This window comes from Triticum dicoccoides, chromosome 5A (genome assembly GCF_002162155.2).
Source record: "Triticum dicoccoides isolate Atlit2015 ecotype Zavitan chromosome 5A, WEW_v2.0, whole genome shotgun sequence".
Classification (NCBI taxonomy): Eukaryota; Viridiplantae; Streptophyta; class Magnoliopsida; order Poales; family Poaceae; genus Triticum; species Triticum dicoccoides.
In genome coordinates, this window is record NC_041388.1 from 61278081 (window position 1) to 61291766 (window position 13686).

The following is a 13686-nucleotide window of genomic DNA, read 5'->3' on the forward strand; positions in this document are numbered from 1 at the left end:
CAGGTAAAACTCAAATAAGAGATCTAACCAGAAGGTTCAATTTAAGAACTCCGGTTGGCAAAAAGAATCAAATCGAACGAAGCAACGAAAGTCAAACGGCGAAAGAAAACAACTTCGTTCTAGTAATCTGGATCTTGGGCAAATTTTACAGTAGCAAAATCTTGTTTAAGTTGGTCAAACGGGTAGAGGGTTTCGAGACGAATCCCTAGGCGCTTGAATCGCCTGATTCCGATACACGAGCGAAAAGTTATACTAAAACGAAAATCGGATCAGGAATCGCGATCAGAAAAATCGTGGATTTAATCCGAGAAATAGAAAAACGACGAACGCCGAATTTTTTTCTCTTTTTTTTCGACATGGAAAACGAGGCGCGATGAACCTCGGCGGCGGAAACCGGCGGCGGCGGCGGCGGCGGCTTCTTAGGGCGGCGGCGGCTTAGGGCGCTTTACGGTTTCCCCCGGGGCCGGGCCTCGACTTATAAAGGCCTCCCGGTCGGTGTCCAGGTCGGACACGGCCCGTTAAGTCGGTTCGTTTTTTTAATTATTCCACTAGGAATAAAATAAAATAAAAAGAAATACTAAACGGACTCCAAAAATTCCGAAATAAATTTTCACGGGCTTCTAAAATCAAGCCGCACAAGGTGAACATTTATTTGGGACCTAAATGCAATTTTGAAAAACACACTTTTTTCCTAAATTCAAATAAAACACCGAAAAACTCCGAAATAAAATCTTATTTGATTTTATTATTAAATCCTCAATATTTCTTTATTTTGGAAAGTCATTTTATTCCCTCTCTCATATTTTTGTAATAGAAATAATTGATGATAAAATAAATAAAATCAAATGATCCTATTCTCAAGATTTGAGAAAACTCAAATATGAAAATAACAAAATCCCCAACTCTCTCCGTGGGTCATTGAGTTGCGTAGAATTTCTAGGATCAACCAAAATGCAAAATAAAATATGACATGCATGATGATCTAATGTATAACATTCCAAATTGAAAGTTTGGGATGTTACAAACCTACCCCCCTTAAGATGAATCTCGCCCTCGAGATTCGGGTTGGCTAGAAAATAGGTGAGGGTGGTCTTTGACCAAATCTTCCTCTCGCTCCCAGGTGGCTTCATCCTCCGTGTGGTGGCTCCACTGAACTTTGCAAAACTTGATAACCTTGCTGCGAGTAACTCGGCTGGCAAACTCGAGGATCTTAATTGGTTTCTCCTCGTAGATCAAATCATTATCCAACTGAATAGTTTCCAAAGGCACTATATCTCTCAACGGTATGTCAGCCATCTCTGCGTGACATTTCTTTAACTGAGAAACGTGGAACACATCATGTACTCCTGACAATCCTTCAGACAATTTCAACTTGTAGGCCACTTCTCCCATACGTTCCAAAACTCGATATGGTCCTACAAATCGTGGTGCTAACTTCCCTTTAACTCCAAAATGCTTTGTTCCTCGAAGTGGAGATACTCAAGGATAAGCTCTATCTCCGACTTCGTAAACTGTCTCCTTGCGTTTAGAATCTGCATAACTTTTCTGTCTGGACTGGGCTGCCTTGAGCCTATCGCGAATCAACTTCACCTTCTGTTCAGACTCTTTAATCAAGTCAGGACCAAACAACTGGCGGTCTCCAACTTCGTCCCACGACAACGGTGTCCTGCACTTCCTTCCGTACAAAGCTTCGAAAGGGGTCATCTTTAAACTGGTTTGATAACTGTTGTTGTAAGAGAACTCTGCATATGGCAAATTATTGTCCCAACTAGATCCATAATCTAGTGCACAAGCTCTCAGCATATCCTCAAAATCTGATTGACTCTCTCGGTCTGTCCATCTGTCTGTGGATGAAAAGTTGTACTGAATTCTAACCTGGTTCCCAAAGTTTCGTGCAACTGCTTCCAGAACTTTGAGGTAAACTGGGTTCCTCTATCCGATACGATACTCCTTGGAACTCCATGCAGACATATGATCCTTGTCATGTATATCTTTGCCAACTTAGCACTGGTATAAGTGGTCTTTACTGAGATGAAATGAGCTACTTTCGTCAATCGATCAACTACAACCCAAATCGAGTCATAGCCTGAACGAGTCCTGGGCAATCCCGTGATAAAATCCATGCCTAGCTTATCCCACTTCCATTCGGGTATCGGCAATGGTTGTAACAATCCTGCTGGCTTCTGATGCTCTGCCTTTACTCTCTGACATACATCACAAACTGCTACATACTCCACAATATCCTTCTTCATTCCGGTCCACCAGAAAATATCCTTCAAATCCAAATACATCTTGGTATTTCCTGGGTGAATCGAATATGGTGAGTCGTGTGCCTCTTGCAGTATCAACTTCCTGATCTCCGGGTCATTGGGCACGTAAACATGGTCTTCAAACCATAGGGTATCGTGCTCATCCTCACGAAATCCTTTAGCTTTTCCTTTGCTCAGTTTCTCCTTTATAGCGGCAATCTCTTTTTCAGTTTTCTGAGCTTCTCTGATTCTATCCATCAAAGTTGACTGAATCTCCAATGCTGCTACATAGCCTCTCGGAACTATTTCCAAACATAGTTCACGAAGATTTTCTGCTAACTCCTTGGGTATTTCTCCCGTCATTAACATATTGACATGGCTCTTACGGCTTAATGCGTCTGCTACTACATTAGCCTTTCCAGGATGATAATGCAATTTCATATCATAATCCTTGATAAGCTCCAACCATCTCCTTTGTCTGAGATTCAACTCCTTCTGGGTGAAAATGTACTTCAAACTCTTATGATCTGTGTACACCTCACAATGATTTCCAATGAGGAAATGTCTCCATGTTTTCAAAGCATGCACTACGGCTACTAACTCCAAATCATGCGTAGCATAATTCAACTCATGAGGCTTCAGTTGTCTTGAGGCATATGAAACAACTCTCTCTTCCTGCATAAGCACTGCTCCAAGTCCTTGATGTGAAGCATCGCAATACACCTCATAATCTTTGGTCTGGTCTGGCAAAATCAACACTGGTGAGGTAACCAAGCGTTTCTTCAATTCCTGAAAACTAGCCTCACATTCCTCTGTCCATATGAACTTGGTATCTTTCTTTAACAACTCTGTCATAGGCTTCGCAATCTTTGAGAAATTCTCAATAAATCTCCGGTAGTATCCTGCGAGTCCAAGAAAACTCCGGATATCTCCAACTATTGTTGGGGCTTCCCACTTGGTCACAGTTTCAACTTTAGTGGGATCAACTGCTATACCTTCTCCAGATATAACATGTCCGAGGAATCCTACTTCCTTCAACCAAAACTCACATTTGATGAACTTGGCATATAATTGATGTTCTCTGAGCTTTCCAAGTACCAAACGTAAATGCTCCTTATGTTCCTCTTCATTCTTCGAATAAACCAGAATATCATCAATGAACACTACGACGAACTTATCCAAAAACTCCATAAACACTTTGTTCATCATGTTCATAAAATAGGCAGGTGCGTTAGTCAGACCAAATGACATAATGGTATACTCGTACAGCCCATATCTAGTGGTAAAAGCTGCCTTAGGAATATCCTATTCTCAAATCTTCAACTGGTGGTATCCTGATCGCAGATCGATCTTGGAAAATACCTTAGCTCCTTGCAATCGATCAAACAGATCGTTGATCATTGGTAGTGGGTACTTGTTTTTGATCGTTACTTCATTCAATCCTCGATAATCAACAACCATCCTTAACGATCCATCCTTCTTCTCCACTAGAAGTACTGGCGATCCCCAAGGCGAAGAACTTGGGCGGATATATCCCTTATCCAGTAACTCCTTAATCTGCTTCTTAATTTCCACCAAATCCTTTGCTGGCATCCTATATGGTCTCTTTGATATTGGCCCTGTGCCTGGCAATAGCTCAATCAAAAACTCAATATCTCTATCCGGTGGCATGCCTGGCAACTCTTTCGGAAATACATCGGGAAAATCCCTTACCACTGGTACTTCCTCCTGCACAACTCCTGTTAGGCAATTTACTTGAGTCCTCTTTGGCACATGCCAGGATACATACTTGATCCTTCTCTCTTCTGGGGTGGTTAGCAAAATTGTCTTACTAGCACACTCAATATTCCCTTCATACTTTGATAAGCAATCCATGCCTAACATCATATCCAATCCTTGAGATTCCAATACTATTAGGTCTGAGAGAAAAACATAGTTACCAATCCTTAATGGTAACCGATCACACCATAGACTAGCCACATACTCTGCTCCGGGCGAGGTTACTAACATGGGTGACCTAAGGGCTTGGGTTGATAGGTTATACTTATCCACAAATCCCCTTGAGATGTATGAATGCGATGCACCAGTATCAAAAAGAACGAGTGCAGTAAATGACTTAACCAAAAACTTACCTATTACTGCATCGGGTTGAGCTTCAACCTCCTCCACGCTAACGTGGTTCACCTGTCCCCTGTTGAAAGGGTTCGGCTTCTTCCCAGAACTTTCATTGCCATTTTGGCCTTCAGGATATTCATTAGCATAATGTCCGGTCTTCGAACACTTAAAGCAAGTGACTTGGCTTAGGTCCTTCTTGGCTGGGGTTGATGGGTTGGTGCGGTTCTGGCCGTTGCTTCCTCCATTTCCATTACCATTCTTGGTGCCATTGTGATTGTGCGAGCTACCTCCTCCACGGGTATGCTGAAAATGTCCTCCCGGTCTAGGGGTAAAACGTGGCTTCTGCTGAGCTCCTGAATTGTACTTTCCTTGTCGATACTTCCTATTGCGATTCTCAATTTGCTGCTGCTTGCCTTCAATCATAAGAGCATGATCTACCAACTCCTGGTAGTTGTTGAAGGTTGCTACCATCAACTGCATGCTCAACTCATCATTCAATCCTTCCAGAAACTTCTCCTGCTTAGCTGCATCCGTAGCGACGTCATCTGGGGCATAACGTGCTAGCTTACTAAATTCCTCCACATACTGGCCAACTGTCCGTCCTCCTTGGCGCAAGTTGCGAAACTCATGCTTCTTCATGGCCATAGCTCCTGCTGAAACATGGGCAATTCGAAAAGCCTGCTGAAACTGGTCCCATGTGACAGTGTCGACTGGGAAAGTGGCTGTGAAATTCTCCCACCATGATGTTGCGGGTCCTTCTAGCTGATGTGCGGCAAACTTCACCTTCTCCGCATCTGTGCATCCTGCTGTGGTCAACTCCCTAGCTGTCTTGCGGAGCCAATCATCTGCTACTATCGGCTCGGTGCTACTGGAAAACACCAGCGGATTCAGCCTAAGAAAACGGGCTAAGTGGTCAACAGGTGGTGGTGGTGGTGGTGGTGGGTTGTTGTTGTTCCCCTGATTCTGATTCTGGACTAGCAACTGCATCAATGTGTTCTACTGCTGGATCAACTGGGTGAGCTCCGGTGGAAAGGTAAATTCGGGGTCACGTCTCGGAGGCATCTAAGGGTTTTAGAAAAGATGAGATATAAGAATAGAGTGGGTCTAAAGAGAAAACACTACCCATATGCACATGAGGCAAAACAAACAATTCACTTCAATCAATCAAACAAGGGCATACAATCGATCTATCTATCGCAAAAGTGCTCGGACTACTATATTTACATGGTGGACTACTACTACTAATGAGGTGGTCTACTAGAAATATTCTACGGTCGTTGACTCCATAATATCTGCTCCAGCTTCATCAACATAATCATCATCGCTACTATCTGCTTCCGAGTCGGTGCCGTCGATGATGATGTAGTTTTCCGGGCTAATCTCCTTGGGTTCTTCGTCTTCATCAACTGGCGTAGGGCCTCCCATAACTATTCCAATCTTCTTGATTAGGTCGTCATTCTTCTCCACCAATACTTCAATTTCTTCTTCATAATCTTCACGTGTAGCCTTGAGTTCTTCCTCCAGTTCCTTGATTCTAGTCTTAGCCTTCTTCAGATCTATCATGTCGGCGCACATCTGGTTCTCCTGTCGTCGAATGTGCTGGTTTAGCTCCTGGATAAAAGCTGCGATTGATCTATCCTTCCTGGTGCTGATCATCTCCCAGTGCTCATCTCGGCGCCCACAAATCTAGTAGATAGTATCCTTGAGATCCTTGAGGTAGACTTCTCCAATGCGTCCCATGGCGATGTGAGCTGCCATGCTCTTTCCTAGACTCCAAGTTGGTGCATCAAAAGAAACTCTATGGGCTCAGTGACTGGCATGAACGTCCTTCCTGGAACTTGAACTTGAATCATCCAGCGCTCTTCTTCAGGTAAAGTGGCGTTGTAGGTTCCTGTGAAGCTTGGTACTCCTATGTTCAGGTATCTAGTGACTTCCTTCAAGTGTCGTCCAAAGGGTGTATCTTCATCCGGTTGTGTGAACTTGTTCCTTGCATCCGCCATCCTAAAGAGTAGAAAAGATGAGAGGTCAGAAGAGAAGAGAGTGAATAGTGATCTAGATCTCTAACTTAGTGGTCGTGTCCTACAGTCAGCGTGTGCTCTGATACCATCTCTGTAGCGACCAGACCTCAAACGGTCTGATCTCTGTGCTCCGGTGTCATCCTTGGATCAGTAATGCTGACACCACACAGTACTCGGAGGACTTATAGCAGAGTAGCAATCACACACTTATTACATCGAGCGTCTCAAAAGAGAACTTATTACAATAAGTATGGCTTAAGGCCATCTAATAACGTTAACATCGGAAGGCTTGGAAAATAAGTGAGTCCATCAACTCCAACGGCATCACTGAGTATAGAACCACGACCTAAAAACTCCTAAATCGTTGTCTGAAAAGTCTGCAACATTAACGTTGCAGCCCGAAACGGGTCAGCACATGGAATATGCTGGCAAGGTAACACATAGAGAGTAATGGAATGAAACAGCTATTCTATATGCATATTTGGCTGATGGAAAGCTCTATGGTTACAGTTTTGCGTAAAGCCAATTTTTCCTTACTTCAAAGGAATAAAATTTAATTACTATCATGGTGGTTGTTAAACATTGAGAATGGTTGACAGCATCCTCAATCCCAATTAAGCATCATCATTAAACATAACCCAACAAAATTAATTTAGAGTAACATGTTGAGATTCACATGAGAATCCAAGTACTAGATACTCAAGATGTCCATAACCGGGGACACGGCTAACCATGATTAGTTTATTACACTCTGCAGAGGTTTGCGCACATTTCCCCACAAGACTCGATCGCCTCCGTTTGATTTCTCGCACTATATGGTGTTTGAGAAGACGGATGACCGAGACATAGTCTTTCAGAAGCGCTAGCACCTTACGATCGGGTAGACCGTACCACCTACATCCCCTACATCTGCTAGTCTACCACTGTAAGAGTTCGCACAACTTAGTCAACTATGCTAGAGCCCATAGTAGCTTGTGGGTGCACACGGAAGTTTCTAGTATGAATAGTCTCATTATCCCTTTGAGCCTGGGTGGCGGACCAAAAGAAAACAGGCAAGTCCTGGAATACCCAGGTGCCTCAATCTACCCAGATGTGTGTTTAAGTTGCCACCTTAGATAAACCATTAATTAACAATCTCACATCTGTCATGGATATCACTCACCCACTCCACGTCTACTAGCATAGCATAGCAATAATAAGCAAATGTAGAAGTAACTCCCAAAGGTTTGATAATAAACAGGTAATAGGTACTACCTCATCTACTTCCCATCCCACAATTTAATTATATCCTAATCATGCAATGTGTGAGGACTGATCTAATGCAATAAAACTGGGTAGTAGAAAAGGTATGATCAAAGTGTTACTTGCCTTGCTGATGATCCGCGAAACCTAACGATTCGAAGTAACAGGCGGCGCACTCCGGGTATTCTATCACAGACAAACAAACAAGCATACAATAAGTACTCATCTAATGCACAGGTAAAACTCAAATAAGAGATCTAACTAGAAGGTTCAACTTAAGAACTCCGGTTGGCAAAAAGAATCAAATCGAACGAAGCAATGAAAGTCAAACAGCGAAAGAAAACAACTTTGTTCTAGTAATCTGGATCTTGGGCAAATTTTACAGTAGCAAAATCTTGTTTAAGTTGGTTAAACGGTAGAGGGTTTCGAGACGAATCCCTAGGCGCTTGAATTGCCTGATTCCGATAAACGAGCGAAAAGTTATACTAAAACGAAAATCGGATCAGGAATCGCGATCAGAAAAATCGCGGATTTAATCCGAGAAAAAGAAAAACGACGAACGCTGATTTTTTTTATTTTTTCGGCATGGAAAACGAGGTGCGACGAACCTCGGCAGCGGAAACCGGCGGCGGCGGCTTCTTAGGGCGGCGGCGGCTTAGGGCGCTTTAGGGTTTCCCCCGGGGCCGGGCCTCGGCTTATAAAGGCCTCCCGGTCGGTGTCCAGGTCGGACACGGCCCGTTAAGTCGGTTCGTTTTTTAATTATTCTGCTAGGAAGAAAAATAAAATAAAAAGAAATACTAAACGGACTCCAAAAATTCCGAAATAAATTTTCACAGGTTTCTAAAATTAAGCCGCACAAGGTGAACATTTATTTGGGACCTAAATGCAATTTTGAAAAACGCACTTTTTTCCTAAATTCAAATAAAACTCCGAAATAAAATCTTATTTGATTTTATTATTAAATCCTCAATATTTCTTTATTTTGGGAAAGTCATTTATTCCCTCTCTAATATTTTTGTAATAGAAATAATTGATGATAAAATAAATAAAATCAAATGATCCTATTCTCAAGATTTGAGAAAACTCAAATATGAAAATAACGAAATCCCCAACTCTCTCCGTGGGTCATTGAGTTGCGTAGAATTTCTAGGATCAACCAAAATGCAAAATAAAATATGATATGCATGATGATCTAATGTATAACATTCCAGATTGAAAATTTGGGATGTTACACTTGTCAAACACTTGATGCTCCTTGTTGATTTCTACCTTTTGCGGTCTTAAGCACCGCGAACAGCTCCGGGATCAACTCCATCCCTTGCATGTCATAGTTCATCACGAAGATCTAGTAGCTTAGTGATAGTGGCTAGAGAACTCCATCAATCACTATCTTATCTGGAAGTTTAACTCCCACCTGATTTAAGTGATTGTAGCACCCAGACATTCTGAGCACATGCTCACTAGCTGAGCTATTCTGCTCCATCTTGTTGGCAAAAGAACTTGTCAGAGGTCTCATACCTCTCAACACGGGCATGAGCCTGAAATCCCAATTTCAGCTCTTGGAACATCTCATATGTCTTATGGCGTTCAAAACGTCATTGGAATCCCGATTCTAAGCCGTAAAGTATGGTGCACTAAACTATCAAGTAGTCATCAGGATGTGTCTGTCAGGTGTTCACAACATCCACAGACGACGTTGTAGGGGTTTGCACATCGAGCAGTGCATCAAAGACGTAAGCCTTCTGTGTAGCAGTGAGGACACTCCTCGGACTACGGACCCAGTCCGCATCATTGCTTACAATATCTTTCAACTTGGTATTTCTCTAGGAACATATTGAAACATGGAGCTACAACGTGAGCTAATTATCTACAACATATTTGCAAAGACAATTTAGACTATGTTCATGATAATTAGGTTCATCTAATCAAATTATTCAATGAACTCCCACTCAGATAGACATCCCTCTAGTCATCTAAGTGATACATGATCCGAATCGACTAGGCCGTGTCCGATCATCACGTGAGACGGACTAGTCATCAACGGTGAACATCTCATGTTGATCGTATCTTCTATACAACTCATGTTCGGCCTTTCGGTCTTCTGTGTTCCGAGGCCATGTCTGTACGTGCTAGGCTCGTCAAGTCAACCTAAGTGTTTTGCATGTGTTCCGAGGCCATGTCTGTACATGCTAGGCTCATCAACACCCATTGTATTCGAACGTTAGAATCTATCACACCCGATCATCACGTGGTGCTTCGAAACAACGAACCTTCGCAACGGTGCACAGTTAGGGGGAACACTTTTCTTGAAATTTTAGTGAGGGATCATCTTATTTAAGCTACCATCGTTCTAAGAAAATAGGATGTAAAACATGATAAACATCACATGCAATCAAATAGTGACATGATATGGCCAATATCATTTTGCTCCTTTTGATCTCCATCTTCGGGGCTCCATGATCATCGTTGTCACCGACATGACACCATGATCTCCATCATCATGATCTCCATCATCGTGTCTTCTTGAAGTTGTCTCGTCATCTATTACTTCTACTACTATGGCTAACGCTTTAGCAATAAAGTAAAGTAGTTACATGACGTTTATGTTGACATGCAGGTCATAAATTAAGACAACTCCTATGGCTCCTGTCGGTTGTCATACTCATCGACATGCAAGTCATGATTCCTATTACAAGAACATGATCAATCTCATACATCACATATATATTATTCATCACATCGTTTTGGCCATATCACATCACACGGCATATGCTGCAAAAACAAGTTAGACGTCCTCTAATTGTTGTTGCAAGTTTTTACGTGGCTGCTATAGGTTTCTAGCAAGAACGTTTCTTACCTACGCCAAAACCACAACGTGACATGCCAATTTCTATTTACCCTTCATAAGGACCCTTTTCATTGAATCCGATCCGATTAAAGTGGGAGAGACAGACACCCGCTAGCCACCTTATGCAACTAGTGCATGTCAGTCGGTGGAACCAGTCTCACGTAAGCGTACATGTAAGGTCGGTCCGTGCTGCTTCATCCCGGGATGCCGCCGAATCAAGATAAGACTAGTAACGGCAAGCAAATTGACAAAATCAACGCCCACAACAACTTGTGTTCTACTCGTGCATGGAAACTACGCATAGACCTAGCTCTGATACCACTATTGGGGATTGTAGCAGAAATTTAAAATTTTCTACGCATCACCAAGATCAATCTATGGAGTAATCTAGCAACGAGGGGAAGGGGAGTGCATCTACATACCCTTGTAGATCGCTAAGCGGAAGCGTTGCAAGAACGCGGATGAAGGAGTCGTACTCGCAGCGATTCAGATCGCGGTTGATTCCGATCTAAGCGCCGAACAACGGCGCCTCCGTGTTCAACACACGTGCAGCCCGGTGACGTCTCCCACGCCTTGATCCAGCAAGGGGAGAAGGAGAGGTTGGGAAGACTCCGTCCAGTAGCAGCACGACGGTGTGGTGATGGAGGAGCGCGAGACTCCAGCAGGGCTTCGCCAAGCACTACGAGAGACGAGGAGGGAGAGGGGTAGGGTTGCGCCAAGAGAGAGATCGAATCATATCTTGGGCAGCCCCCATACCTCAAGTATATATAGGGGGAGGGGAGGGGGCTGCGCCCCCTCTAGGGTTCCCACCCCAAGGGGTGCGGCAGCCCCAGATCCCATCTAGGGTGGCGGCCACATGGGGGAGAGGGGGAGGCGCACCTGGGGTGGGCCTTAGGGCCCATCTGCCCTAGGGTTTGCCCCCCTCCCCTCTTGGAGGCGCCTTGGGCCTTGGTGGGAGGCGCCCCGGCCCACCTAGGGGCTGGTCCCTTCCCACTATTGGCCCATGTAGGCCTCCGAGGCCCGTGGGCCCTCCCGGTGGACCCCGGACCCCTCCGGTGGTCCTGGTACACTACTGGTGATGCCCGGAACACTTCCGGTGGCCAAAACCATACTTCCTATATATCAATCTTTACCTCCGGACCATTCCGGAACTCCTCGTGACATCCGGGATCTCATTCGGGACTCCGAACAACATTTAGTAACCGCGTACATACTTTCCCTATAACCCTAGCGTCATCGAACCTTAAGTGTGTAGACCCTATGGGTTCGGGAGTCATGCAGACATGGCCGAGCCAACTCTCCGGTCAATAACCAACAGCAGGATCTGGATACCCATGTTGGCTCCCACATGCTCCATGATGATCTCATCGGATGAACCATGATGTCAAGGATTCAATCAATCCCGTATACAATTCCCTTTTTCTATCGGTACGATACTTGCCCGAGATTCGATCGTCGGTATCCCGATACCTTGTTCAATCTCGTTACCGGCAAGTCTCTTTACTCGTTCCGTAACACATCATCCCATGATCAACTCCTTGGTCACATTGTGCACATTATGATGATGTCCTATCGAGTGGGCCCAGAGATACCTCTCCGTTTACACGGAGTGATAAATCCCAGTCTCGATTCGTGCCAACCCAATAGACACTTTCGGAGATACCCGTGGTGCACCTTTATAGTCACCCAGTTACGTTATGACGTTTGGCACACCCAAAGCACTCCTACGGTATTCGGGAGTTGCACAATCTCATGGTTTAAGGAAATGATACTTGACATTAGAAAAGCTTTAGCATACGAACTACACGATCTTGTGCTAGGCTTAGGATTGGGTCTTGTCCATCACATCATTCTCCTAATGATGTGATCCCGTTATCAACGACATCCAATGTCCATGGTCAGGAAATCGTAACCATCTATTGATCAACGAGCTAGTCAACTAGAGGATTACTAGGGACATGGTGTTGTCTATGTATCCACACATGCATCTGAGTTTCCTATCAATACAATTCTAGCATGGATAATAAACGATTATCATGAACACGGAAATATAATAATAACCAATTTATTATTGCCTCTAGGGCATATTTCCAACAAAGAGGAGACCTACACGCGCGCTCCTTCTCCTCGCTCGCCTCGCCACGGCACACCTCGCCACGGCGCGACGCGACACGGGTTGCGGGATTGAGCCGAGCCGAGGACGGAGCTATGCACGTTGTCTATATTTTTGCTGCTCGGAAAAATTAATGAGTTATTAATTAATAATTAACGGACGCGTTAATTACTGAAACGTTTCCGATTCTTTTGGATCGTGACGACCCGGACGTGGGGTTTACTCCCACGACCTACCCGGCCCGTACTATATAGTCAGGCAGACGTCTACCCTAGCCGCCGCCGCTTCGTATGGTTTCACACCATCATTCCAGATCATTGTGCCGCCAAGCAAGTCTTCTCCATCCCTCCTTTCGGCATGCACGGGGAGAAGGGACAGCAGGCCTTCGGAACCCCGCCTCTCGTGATCCTGTATGGGAGAGGGGCAATTAGGTTTTTGGGGAGCGCACTCGCGTGACTGCTGGTAGCGACGACTTCGCGAACAACGACTGTTGGGGATCGTAGTAGAAATTCAAAATTTTCTACGCATCACCAAGATCAATCTATGGAGTAATCTAGCAACGAGGGGAAGGAGAGTGCATCTACATACCCTTGTAGATCGCTAAGCGGAAGCGTTCAAGTGAACGGGGTTGATGGAGTCGTACTCGTCGTGATCCAAATCACCGATGATCCTAGTGCCGAACGGACGACACCTCCGTGTTCAACACACGTACAGCCCGGTGACGTCTCCTACGCCTTGATCCAGCAAGGGGAGAAGGAGAGGTTGGGGAAGACTCCATCCAGCAGCAGCACGACGGCGTGGTGGTGGTGGAGGAGCGTGGTACTCCAGCAGGGCTTCGCCAAGCACCGCAAGAGACGAGGAGGGAGATGGGTAGGGCTGCGCCAAGAAGGAGATGTTCTCGTGTGTATGGCAGCCCAAAACCCCACTATATATAGGGGAAAGGGAGGGGCTGTGAACCCACCTAGGTTTCCATCCCTAGGGGTGGCGGCCAGCCCTAGATCCCATCTAGGGGGCGGCCAAGGGGGGGAGAGAGGGGGGCGCACCACTAGGTGGGCCTTAGGCCCATCTGAGCCTAGGATTTCCCCCTTTTCCCTTCTCTCT